At 42.8% G+C, this 12,398-nt stretch overlaps 1 protein-coding gene across 2 annotated transcripts in view; it reads right to left on the bottom strand.

Annotated features, from left to right (window-relative positions):
• The window catches only part of tet2 (tet methylcytosine dioxygenase 2), a 177,979-nt gene extending 172,040 nt beyond the window's left edge, over window positions 1-5,939 (bottom strand). The window contains exons 1-2 of one of the 2 annotated variants that reach the window (XM_067983395.1): window positions 5,404-5,939; window positions 5,042-5,095 (exon numbers count right to left, since the gene is read on the bottom strand). The gene's annotated coding sequence lies outside the window, so the exon portion shown is untranslated. The remainder of the gene's footprint in view (window positions 1-5,041; window positions 5,096-5,403) is intronic. The other variant, XM_067983396.1, reaches the window with a different exon arrangement.
• Window positions 5,940-12,398: the final 6,459 nt, after the last annotated feature.

Here is a 12,398-nt window from a genome sequence, read left to right as displayed (position 1 = left end):
ACTTATATTTCACATCCTCGTTCTGAATTCACCCATTGGATGAAAAATCAAGTGGACCGCATGCTGGGCACACGAATCTCTTGACCCTGTTGCGCAAGGCTCCACATGGTGAGCACATTAACCCCTCTAGTGCCTCACTAAATCACACAGCCGTGCACTACCACGGCTTTGCACGTACCTGTCAATTACAGAGGTGCACCAAATTAGAAAAAAAAGAGGATCTCTATGAAGTAATATTCAACAAGTAATATTCATCATCCAGAAGCAACAAAGACAGGAGTGGGTTGCGGAGGTCAGGTCACGTGGTATTTTTTTGCCTGACAGGGGCAACGTGTAGGATATTTTATTCATACTATGGATGTTTATTGATTAAAACTGTCGCGAGGTCACATCAGTGAATCTTCAGGCAGACAATGAACAGCAGAGCATGCTTGAACTCCTTCTGCTCAGACACAGTTGTACTTTAGCACTGATGCAATGCAGACTTTCTGGACTTTGGAAAGCTTGGTTTGGGATCCTTAAGTGCAGCTGGGTTCAACCAACTGATGTCAAGACAGCCTGCTATATAGCTATTACAATAATCAGTCCATGGCTCTGTGATCTTATCTTATCTCTCATCACAACAGCCCTGCTACAGGGCCTTGTCCATTAGTTCTCAAAAATTGAGGATCTTTTCTTTTGCCCCATGAATCCACAAGTGTGACAAAATTTACTTTTCTTAAGTTTTTAAACCTATGCTCCATTCACCCCGACAATCCCAGCCCCGCCAAAAGAAGTTAATACGACATGTTCTTCTTGGAAAGGAGTTCACTCTTGGCTGCAGTTTGCCTGTTTTTTTTTTGCCTAATGGTTAGAAATTGTTCTTAGCAAATCCTCGTATACCGGTGGATGTAGGAAAAGTTATCAGAGAGGCAGGGCCAGGCCAATACCATCCCACTTCACACTGTGAAGTCAACAAACTCCAAACTAGCCACGATGATTCAGTCCGCTTTAGAGTCCCCCTTTCCCAGAGGTGTATTGTTGTGCGGGAGAACAAATGACTGTCCTGGGCTTCATTTTCAAAACATTTCTTTCTGTAAATGTCACACAACTGTCCGAGATATGCAGTATCTACCACTGTGGTATTTCTCCAGGACTGACAAGCCTGGTTAATCAGAAATGCTGGGGACCATTTTGTCCTTCACCGTCTGGGCAGTAACCTAGCGGAGCTGATCGCTTGTGGAATCCACCTGGTTTTCATTCCATCAAATTTTCATTCCATCATCATGGCGTCAGCCTCAGCTGGTAGAACTCTCGCCTCTGAGTCAGAAGGTTGTGGGTTCAAGTCCCACACCAGTTGGTAGTACTTTTGCCTCCCTGTCAAACCTAAGCCCATCATCTCAGCTGACATTCCAGTGCAGTACTGAGGGAGTGCTGCACTGTCAGAGGTGCCACCTTTCAGATGAGACATTAAACTGAGGCCTAGTCTGCCCTCTCAGATGGATGTGAAAGATCCCATGGCACTTCTTGAGAAAGAGCTGGGGAATTCTCCCCGGTGTCCTGGGCCAACATTGATCCCTCAACTGACACCATCAGAAAACAAGTGAACTGCCCATTCCTTTCACTGCCCGCTGTGGGGATCTTGCTGTGCACAAAATAGCTGCTGCATTTGCTTGCAGAATAACAGTGATTGTACTTCAAAAGTAATTCACTGCAGTTGTAGTGTTTCAGGACCTTTCCGAGAGACTAGATGTGGTGCTTTATAAATGCAACACTGTCCTTTTTTTTAAACTGTATCAGTTGTCTCACAAATTAGCAGCATCAAACTGGAAATGCTGTAGCTGATCACTAGTCAAAATAAAGTCTTTCAGTAATGGAGGGTCCAAGACTAAGCCCTAAAGCATTAGTTACAGCAGAAAATATCAGCCATTATATTATCTTACTGTGTACACTAAATCCCATCCGACTTTAAAAAAAATTAATTCTCGGGATGTAGGCTTCGCTGGCAAGGCCTGCATTTGTTGCCCATCCCTAGTTTCCTTGAGAAGGTACAGGTGGGCAGCCTTCTTGAACAGCTGAGCGATTTGATACAACTGAGTGGCTTGCAAGGCCACTTCATAGGGCGGTTAAGGGTCAACCCCGTTGGTGTGGGACTGGAGTCATGTCTAGGCCAGACTGGGTAAGGACAGTAGGTTTCCTTCCCTAAAAGACATTAGTGAAGTGATTCAATCACTAGCTCGTGCTCAAATTTAATTAGTACCAAAAACTCATTCCCAGACCGCAGTCACTTGGCACCATCCACTGGTTTGAACTCAGGGTGTACCCTGAAGTACGAGTGCATGTGAGATAGGGGCCTCGTGGCTCTCCCCCACTGCCCAGTGCTGTGGGAGCTTTAGTACACCTCACTGCAAGCCCATACATACGGCTGCTGTTAGACAGCGGCCTGAGGATTCTCTTGTCAAAACAAACTCAGAAACTCGTCATTTCCTCATTCTTTCGACAGAGTTGATAACACGTAGCCTTACTACCCATGGGCTGTATCAAAGCAGCAGACAAGTGTCTCTTCACTGTCATTTAGTCAAGCTTTCCAATATTACACTATAACTTATTTGAGAAGATGTTTGTTTAGTTGTCGGTGATAAACTGACCAGAATAGGCCGCTCAGCATTAGAAACAAAAAAAAAATTAAAGCTGCAAGGCTTTCTCCAACTCGGTGCAGCAATTCTGGCTAAGCATATAATTCCATCCATTATTCTGCTTCAAGTTTGATAGACTTTACTTTATTGCAAATAGATAATCCAGTATTCAGCATTCTGGTGCAGGGGAGAGGGGGTTCATTATGTTTTTAAGGCCCTTGCCTTGATATTCTTTAGGTAAAAATAAAAAGGCATCTTTTGTAATAAAGATTTGAAGAAATATTTTTAAAATGTGTCGCTAGAAATCGTTCCATTACAGACTACATATCATTTTAATTTTTTTGTCCTGTCACAGTTAGACCCCACACTCAAGCAGCTGGTTATTTATAGCAACTGGTACTTATTTCTTTCTCCCTTATTTATCTCCCTAGCGATCTATACTACAGTGCAAATATCCCCCCCCTCTCCACTCCAGTGCAGATAGACAGATTATCTGTTCATTTATCTCATTGCTGTTCGTGAGACCATGTTGTGTGCAAATTGGCTGCTGCATTTGCCTACAAAACATCTTCAAAAGTACTTCATTGGTTGTGAATCATCCCCAGGATATAAAAGTCGCTGTATAAATGCAAGTTTTTTCTTTCTAAAGTGCAAAATCCTCTCGATCATTAAAATAGCAGCACCTTTGCCCAAATGAGCAGACTCCATTGTCACATGCATTCATTATTTTCTGATTAATACTTGTGATTATCATATTTATAATTGCTCGAAGCAGCACAAAGGAATTGGCTCACTGCTTTGCCTTTCTCCTATCATCTGACGAAGGAGATAATCTCCGAAAGCTTGTGATTTTAAAATAAATTTGTTGGACTATAACCTGGTGTTGTAAGATTCCTTACATTTCTCCTATCACACAGCCCTGCACATATTGAGATATCATGCTGCCATGTGACATTCAATCAAAAAACAGAACTAGTTTTAAGATTTTATATTTCACCTCACTAAAACATTTTCCAACTGACTCCACATACTTGAAGAAGTTTCAAAGTTGTGTGATTCCCCCCACCCCTCCATGTTGCCTCTATTATGAGGTGTTGCTTAGTATTTGTTGAACAATCTTTTCCTCTGCAGAACAGATACAATCTAACTGCTTAAATCCAATTTTGTTAGTTAATACAAGAAATGTTATGTAGCACTGAAAGTGGGCTGGATAAAATCTTCTCACATCGTTCCCATATTGTTTTTATCTGCGCAAATCATGCTAGGTTACTTTCCTCTCAGTTGTGCCAACAGTCTCAGCTAACATTCTCCTCATGTTTATTCAGCACACCTGAATCATTAGCTTCATCCTGCCAGCAATCTTCCATCAACACACTACTTTTTTTTTCAAAATTTACACAACTCAACAATTCTAAACTTGAAGTGAAAGCAGGACCTGGAGAATACACAATCTAAATACACAGATAACCAGGGTCTTTTATTCATGACCTACAAATATTCAAGGAGGCAATTAAAATGCTAATCCTAATGGCTATTTATCCTTCTCAATAAGCTAAAAACAACTGATAGTGACTTGTTTGTACAGGTAGTAAAGGAATTCTATAGTACTGTATAACAAAAACCTCTTATTCACTGAAATGGGCTCCTTTTTGTTCCCCTCCAGGTATTCTGTTTTGAGATTGCTGCAAACCCCTTTTTTTGAAAAAAACCCTTTCTGCTTAAAAGAGCTCGCCAGTTTAGAACCGATTCTCGATCCAATAAAGGCGTCGGAGGAAGCTGGCAGTCTGGGCTGCATTGGCCGGGCGATGGGACATCTTAAATCCACACCAAAACGGGCAGAGGGACGATCCGAAAGCTTTAACAAGCCATCAATACCAGACCGCAGGAAGGAAATGCCAGCATGCAAACAGTAAAGTAAGCAGCTAGGCCGTGTCTATGTGAAGCCCTCATCGTTCCGCAGCACAGTTATTGGAAACACGGGGCCCCTGGAAACTGAGACTGCTGAGAGAAAGGAGAGCTTGCTGCAAATCCCCCTCTCCCCTAATGGTTCAGCAGGATTATATTTAATTTCCTTCGCTGCCCCTGACCTTGCAGTCCTTGGGATCCGTGATCCTTTTTTCACTGCTCCTGTCTTTGTGTCTGCTTGTCAGTCACCAAACAAGCGAATGGAAACTGACGCGCAAAAAAAAACCAAAGAGAGCTTGGATCTTGCCAAAGATCTTCCAAAAAAAATCAACACATAACACCACAGCTGCTTCTCTATGTCATTTCAATTCCTTCATTTATTTATTTAAACTTTACTTTCTCAGCACGTTAGAATATTGGTTTCACTGCACATATTACAAATGACAACATTTTAAAAAAAAATTATTAAAAGATGCCATAAAAACTCATGCACACACATCAGGGAGGTGAAAACACAGTACCTGTTCCACGGTACCACTATCCCTTTACTGTGCTCTCACAAGAACACTTCAAACCTAAAAGAGGAAAAAACTACATAAGGATAAAACTGATCATGTAAATTCTCCTTAGCTTAAAATTCAAAAATATCACACAATGAAAGCAGACTGCAGCATTACAAACCTGACTGCATACTTCAAAGGCAAATACTGCACTGGTAATTTTTTTTCTTTATCAAACTAATATTGTCAGCCATGTTGGAGAAGCTTTGGCTAATTTTCTGCAAACCCCCACCTTGTCCCCTCTTTCATGAGATCATGCAAAGTAAATTTTCACGTATTCCTACTTCAAAGAAAACAGCCAAATAAAAAGCATAAGATCTTACTGGTGCATAAAAATCACTCCAGTCTCTGTATGTCCCTCAGCGTCGCAGAAATCCAGCAAAGTACAATCTGTCTCCTTTCAAACAAATCCTAAAGGGCAGCCATCTTGCTTCCTTCTGCTCCTCTACGAAAGCAGACTAGCCTTCGCATCAATATTCATATGACAGTCTGACATCTATTATCATCACCAACGAAACCCCAATGTTGCTCTTCCCCAGCTCAAAATGTGGACGTGACTAGCATGTGCTCCGTCCAGTGAGGACTCTGTCAGGAAGATCAGTTTGCTTGTTTGGGTAGTTGTAAATCATTTCCCTACTAGGTCCTTAAACACAAAGGACCTATGATTTCTAACTGCACAATAGTGAACATTAGTGAGGTTGGATTGAAACTCTGGACTGGAGTACACTGGACAAGGACTGCTCTCTCCCCTCTACTGCCACTCGTATCTGAATCCCCTCTGATCAGTCAGTCACCCACCCACCAAATCTCTCAGACGGGAAAGAAAAGCCGCTTTGGAAGCTGACCCTGATATTCTTTAACCAGTTTTGAAGTTGCAGAGCAGTTTTCAGGGAAGTTCCTGTTTCTTTCCCAGTGATGTTTTTGCCACTTCCTTTCTTACATCACATTCACCGCTTCTAAAACTCCCTCTTTAATTTCCATAGGGACTATTGTTTGAACTCACTGGCTGCAGGCATGTGTCAGTGTTGTGGTAAAACTACATTCAGTCCTAAAGCACACTGAGAGTCAGCAAGTTTTTCTACTCATGCCAAGACCCACCCCTCCTCCCCCTCCCGACACACACATACACACACACACACACACTGGTACAACCCACGTGGATCCGCCAAATAAAACGAACAAACACACACATTCCAAACAGCACCAGGTACTGAGTTTCTGCCAACAGCATTCCTCCCACTTTGTATCCTGAAGAAAAATGCTTCCAGTTTGATTCTGTGTCACTTTTCTTTATCTTATCTAGAATTTGAAACGACTAGGACATTTCACTGAAAGCAGAGTTTGTGCTTTTTTTAAAACAAGTGGGTGTGTTTTTCCTGTTTGAGTGTACGCTCCTTTTGTAAGTACATTATTGCCAAGCCTTACACTCGTTCCTGCCTTTTAAATTTCTCTGGCTCTAACAGAACAGGTGGTTTGTATCGGGCTATAATCTGCTCAGCCCTAGCCCTAGCCCTAGCCCCAGCGTTAACCCATCCCTGGCCCCCTTCCTGCCACTTATCCTACCAAACTAATGTGACATTTGTTGACTCTGAATGGAGTGCACTACCCCCACCAGCCAACTGCAGAGAGGGAGTGCTTCAAGCAAAATGGAGATTGTGTCCATGTAGAGTGGGGGATGGGAAATGTTTTTTAACTTACTGAAACTCTCTTCTGCTTTTCTCAGACTTTTGCATAGCTGAGCTGATCTATAAGGTGAGGCCCGAGTCACACCATTCTGAATCAGTTTAAGAAGACACTCTACTTAAAAAACAGATACGCCTCCCTCACAAAAACCTTCTATCCTTGCAAGATTCCTTTCACAAAGAGAGCCAGAAACAACATAGACTCACTACCCTGTACAGCTCACTGAAAGACAAGCTCCGAAACGAACATGTAACAAAACTTCAAGGAGTATCAGCAATTTTTTTTCAACTGAAGTTTAACATTTCAGACATTGAAGAGAGATAAAAGTCACACTGTCATTTTAAAAGGGTGACATTTAATGGGTATCTATACACATCCATATCAGATTGTATCCAGGCAAAATTTAGATATACATGTAAGCAGTTTAACGGCTAGATTTTAATCTTTCAACATTGATTTCAAATGTTAATTGTTCAAATTCTTTGAGAGACAATGGCCAGCACCCCCCCTCCCCCCCCCACCCCAGCAACCTGATAGAAAAAAAACTCAGAACAGATTCAGAAGTCTGAAAAGCTGCTTTGCTAATTAACTTCTGTCCCACACTCCCACCCCACCCCCCAACACCCTGCCGTTTGCTACTTTGCACAGCGCTTGAGTTCCTGAATCAGTCAGGTTGATGTAATTCAGATTCAAGTGATGGGGACACTACGCACCTTCACGCAAGTGTTAAACCCAGATCCACTTCTAATGATTTAGAGGCTGCAAAAAAGCAGGTGCTACTTTTTTTTCTGGAGGGGGGCCTGAAACAATGGTGGCGGCGGCTACAATTATTTACTTTCCATACACTAATGATTTAGTCACAGCAGGAGGCGTGAGAACTCCAGATAATGGCTCTGTTTGTCCACAATAATCAACAGAGCAGAGCCACAAACAAACTGCCTTATTCCTGCATTAGTGACGCTCAAACTGTCCCATTAAAAAACATACTGTGAGCATTTTTAAAAGGTTTGACATTTTTTCTGTGCTTTTTGAGACTTCTTTTATTCAACATCTTATTTGGAAGCATTTGGCAGAGGTTGACAGAGTGACAGAGTGACAGTTACTGCTTGACAGAATGACAGAGTTACAGCATGACAGTTATAGTGTGACAGAGTTACAGTGTGACAGGGTTGCAGAGTTACAGTGTGACAGGGTCTCAGAGTTACAGTGTGACAGGTTTGCAGCATGACAGAGTTACAGCATGACAGGAGTGACGGAGTTACAACATGACAGGCAGGGTCTCACAAGTATGGTCCTGCAGGCAGAGTGTATGGAGTTAGGAAAGAGATTAACAAGCAGGACCTCAAGGGTAGTAATTTCCGGATTTCTCCCAGTGCTATGCGCTAGTGAGATTAGAAATAGGAGGATAGAACAGATGAATGTATGGCTGGAGAGATGGTGCAGGAGGGAGAGCTTTAGATTCCTGGGGCATTGGGACTTGTTCTGGGGAAGGTGGGACCTGTACAAGCCAGACGGGTTGCACCGCAACAGGGCCGGGACCAATATCCTTGCGGGGAGGTTTGCTAGTGCTGTTGGGGAGGGTTTAAACTAACTTGGCAGGGGGATGGGAAACTGAGAGGAGATTCAGAAGGGAGAGTAACAAAGCTGGAAGTGGAAGGCAGAAAAACAGCAAGTGAAATTGGAAGGCAGCGGAAACAAAGGCCAGCAGCAAATAAGGTCAAAATAGGAAAAAATGTTAAAAGGGCAAAATTAAAGGCACTTTATCTGAATGCACGCAGCATTCGCAACAGGGTGGATGAATTGACGGCACAAATAGAAGTAAATGGGTGTGATCTAATTGCCATTACGGAGACGTGGCTGCAGCATGACCAAGGCAGGGAACTGAATATTCAAGGATATTCGACATTTAGGAAGGACAGGTAAAAAGGTAAAGGAGGTGGGGTAGCACTGTTAATAAAGGATGAGATCAGTACAATGGTGAGAAAGGATCTTGGCTCAGAAGATCAAGAGGTAGAATCAGTTTGGGTGGAGCTAAGAAACAGCAAGGGGCAGAAAACATTGGTGGGAATTGTTTATAGGCCACCAAACAGTAGTGGTAATGTAAGGCACAGTATAAAGCAGGAAATTAGAAGTGCATGTAACAAGGGTAATACAGTAATCAAGGGGGACTTTAATCTACATATAGATTCGGCAAACCAAATTAGCACTGATGCTGTGGAGGACGAATTGCTGGAATGTATACAAGATGGTTTTCTAGATCGGTATGTTGAGGAACCAACCAGGGAACAGGTTATTTTAGATCAGGTATTGTGCAATGAGAAAGGGTTAATTAATAATCTTGTTGTAAAGGAGCCCTTAGGGAAGAGTGACCATAATATGATAGAATTATTCATTAAGTTTGAAAGTGATGTAGTTCAATCAAAACTATGATCCTAAATCTAAACAAAGGAAACTACGAAGGTATGAGGCGCAAGTTGGCTGTGGTTGATTGGGGAACTACATTAAAAGGTATGACAGTAGACAGGCAATGGCTAGCATTTAAAGAATTTATACATAATTTGCAACAAATATATATTCCTTTAAGGTACAAAAACCAAACAGGAAAAGTGGTCCAACCGTGGCTAACAGCAGAAATTAAAGATGGTATTAAATCAATTAACGAGGCATATAAAGTTGCCAGATAAAGCAGTAAGCCTGGGGATTGGGAGCATTTTAGAATTCAGCAAAGGAGGACCAAGAAATTGATAAAGAAAGGAAAATAGAATATGAGAGTAAACTAGCAAGAAACATAAAAACGGACAGTAAAAGCTTCTATAGGGATGTAAAAAGGAAAAGACTGATGAAGGCAAATGTGGGTCCCTTACAGACAGAGATGGGAGAATTTATAATGGGGAATAAGGAAATGGCAGAGAAATTAAACAAATACTTTGGGGGTGATTTTAGGGGGCAATTGCGGGGGCGGGGGGGGCTCCGAAAATCACGGAAATCCCGTTCAGGTTCGGAAGCAATTAAAGTCGGCGGGATGACAGTTAAAGAGCCAAATGTACCTCATTTAGGTACTTAAGGCACTTTACCTGTGACAGATGAAGTGATTAGAACGATTTTTAACTTACCTGGGCGGCTTGCCCACCGCTTCTGATTCACGCCTGGTGAAACCAGGCGTGAAGGGCTGGATGAGGGAACAAGAAACTAAATAAATTAAACAAAAAAACCATAGACGGAAATGAAAACACAAAATGAACCTACCTTTCCACCCTGCTCCAATGTCCGATGTCTCCCTCTCCGATGTCCCACTCTTCACCCCCCAATGTCCCCCCGATGTCCTCCCGATCTTCCCTTTTCCCCCCCTGATCTTTCCCTCTCCCCCCCGATCTTCCTCTCTTCCCTCCCGATCTTCCAGTCCACGCCAGATCTTCCACTCTCTTCCCCCCCGCCCCCCCATCAGTCTTCCAGTTTAGTGCCGGATGATTTCTGCCTCTCTCTCTTTCTCCCCCGCCTCGCGTTGCAGCTCCTGACGGCAGCCAGCCTGTCAATCAGGCCCGCTGCCGGGCGTGAAACCCGGAGAGCACATTAATCATCAGCAATCAACATGCGATCGTGTCGGAAACGGTAAGTGTTGCTCATGCGGGTTTGCCACACACACCTTCACCCCCCCACTGCCAACCCACCACCATTGTAAAATCGACCCCAGAGTGTCTGTCTTCATGGATGAAGACTCAAAAAACCTCCCAGAAATACTAGAGAATCAAGGGTCTGGCAAGAATGAGGAACTGAAAGAAATTAGTATTAGTAAAAAAATAGTATTGGAGAAATTAATGGGACTGAAAGTCGATAAATCCCAAGGACCTGATGATCTACATCCCAGGGTTTTGAAAGAGGTGGCTATAGAGATAGTGGATGCATTGGTTGTCATCTTCCAAAATTCTATAGATTCTGGAATGGTTCCTTCAGATTGGAGGGTGGCAAATTTAAGAAAGGAGGGAGAGAGAAAACAAGGAACCATAGACCTGTTAGCCTGACATTAGTAGGGAAATGCTAGAATCTATTATAAAGGATGTGATAACAGGACACTTAGAAAATAATAATAGGATTTGGCAGAGTTAACATGGATTTATGAAAGGGAAATCATGTGATGAACCTACTGGAGTTCTTTGAGGATGTAACTAGTAGAATAGATAAGGGGGAACCAGTGGATGTGGTGTATTTGGATTTTCAGAAGGCTTTCGATAAGGTCCCACATAGGAGATTTGTGAAAAGTTTAGAGCACATGGAATTGGGGGTAATATACTGGCATGGATTGAGAATTGGTAAACAGACAGAAAACAGAGAGAAGGAATAAACGGGTCTTTTTCAGGTTGGCAGACTGTGACTAGTGGAGTACCGCAGGGATCGGAGATTGGGCCCCAGCTATTCACAATCTATATCAATGATTTGGATGAGGGGACCAAATGTAATATTTCCAAGTTTGCTGATGACACAAAACTAGGTAGGAATGTGAGTTGTGAGGAGGATGCAAAGAGACTTCAAGGGGATATAGACAGGCTAAGTGAGTGGGCAAGAACGTGGCAGATGGAATATAGTTGGATAAATGTGAAGTTATCCACTTTGGTAGGAAAAACAGAAATGCAAAGTATTTTTTAAATGGTGAGAGATTGGGAAATGTTGATGTTCAAAGGGACCTGGGTGTCCTTGCACATGAGTCACTGAAAGCTAACATGCAGGTGCAGCAAGCAATTAGGAAGGCAAATGGTATGTTGGCTTTTATTACAAGAGGATTTGAGTACAGGAGTAACGATGTCTTACTGCAATTATGCAGGGACTTGGTGAGACTGCACCTAGAGTATTGTGTACAATTTTGGACTCCTTACCTAAGAAAGGATATACTTGCCATAGAGAGAGTGCAACAAAGGCTCACCAGATTGATTCCTGGGATGGCGGGATTGTCGTATGAGGAAAGATTGAGTAGATTAGGCCTGTATTCTCTAGAGTTTAGAAGAATGAGAGGTGATCTCATTGAAACATACAAAATTCTTACAGGGCTCGACAGGATAGATGCAGGGAGGATATTTCCCCTGGCTGGGGAATCTAGAACCAGGGGTCACAGTGTCAGAATAAGGGGTAGGCCATTTAGGACTGCGTAGAGGAGAAATTTCTTCACACAGAGAGTGGTGAATCTTTGGAATTCTCTACCCCAGAGGGCTGTGGAGGCTCAGTCATTGAGTACATTTAAAACAGAGATTGATAGATTTCCAGATATTAAAGGCATTAAGGGATATGGGGATAGTGCAGGAAAATGGCGTTGAGGTAGAAGATCTACCATGATCTTGTTGAATGGCGGAGCAGGCTTGAAGGGCCGGATGGCCTACTCCTGCTTCTATTTCTCATGTTCTTATGTTCTTATGTCCTTATAACAGATTGACAGCATGACAAGCGTAACAAAGTGACAAGCGTAACAGAATGACAGTGTAGAAGAGCATGCCAGGAGCAGCATCAGGCGTACCTAAAAATGAGGTGCCAACCTGGTGAAGCTACAACTCAGGACTACATGCATGCTAAACAGCGGAAGCAACATGCTATAGACAGAGCTAAGCGATTCCACAACCAATGGATCAGATCAAAGTTCTGCAGTCCTGCC

The sequence above is a fragment of the Heptranchias perlo genome, chromosome 4 (assembly GCF_035084215.1).
Source record: "Heptranchias perlo isolate sHepPer1 chromosome 4, sHepPer1.hap1, whole genome shotgun sequence".
Taxonomy (NCBI): Eukaryota; Metazoa; Chordata; class Chondrichthyes; order Hexanchiformes; family Hexanchidae; genus Heptranchias; species Heptranchias perlo.
Note: the sequence above shows the minus strand (reverse complement) of the source record. Positions and strands in the feature narration are given on the sequence as shown.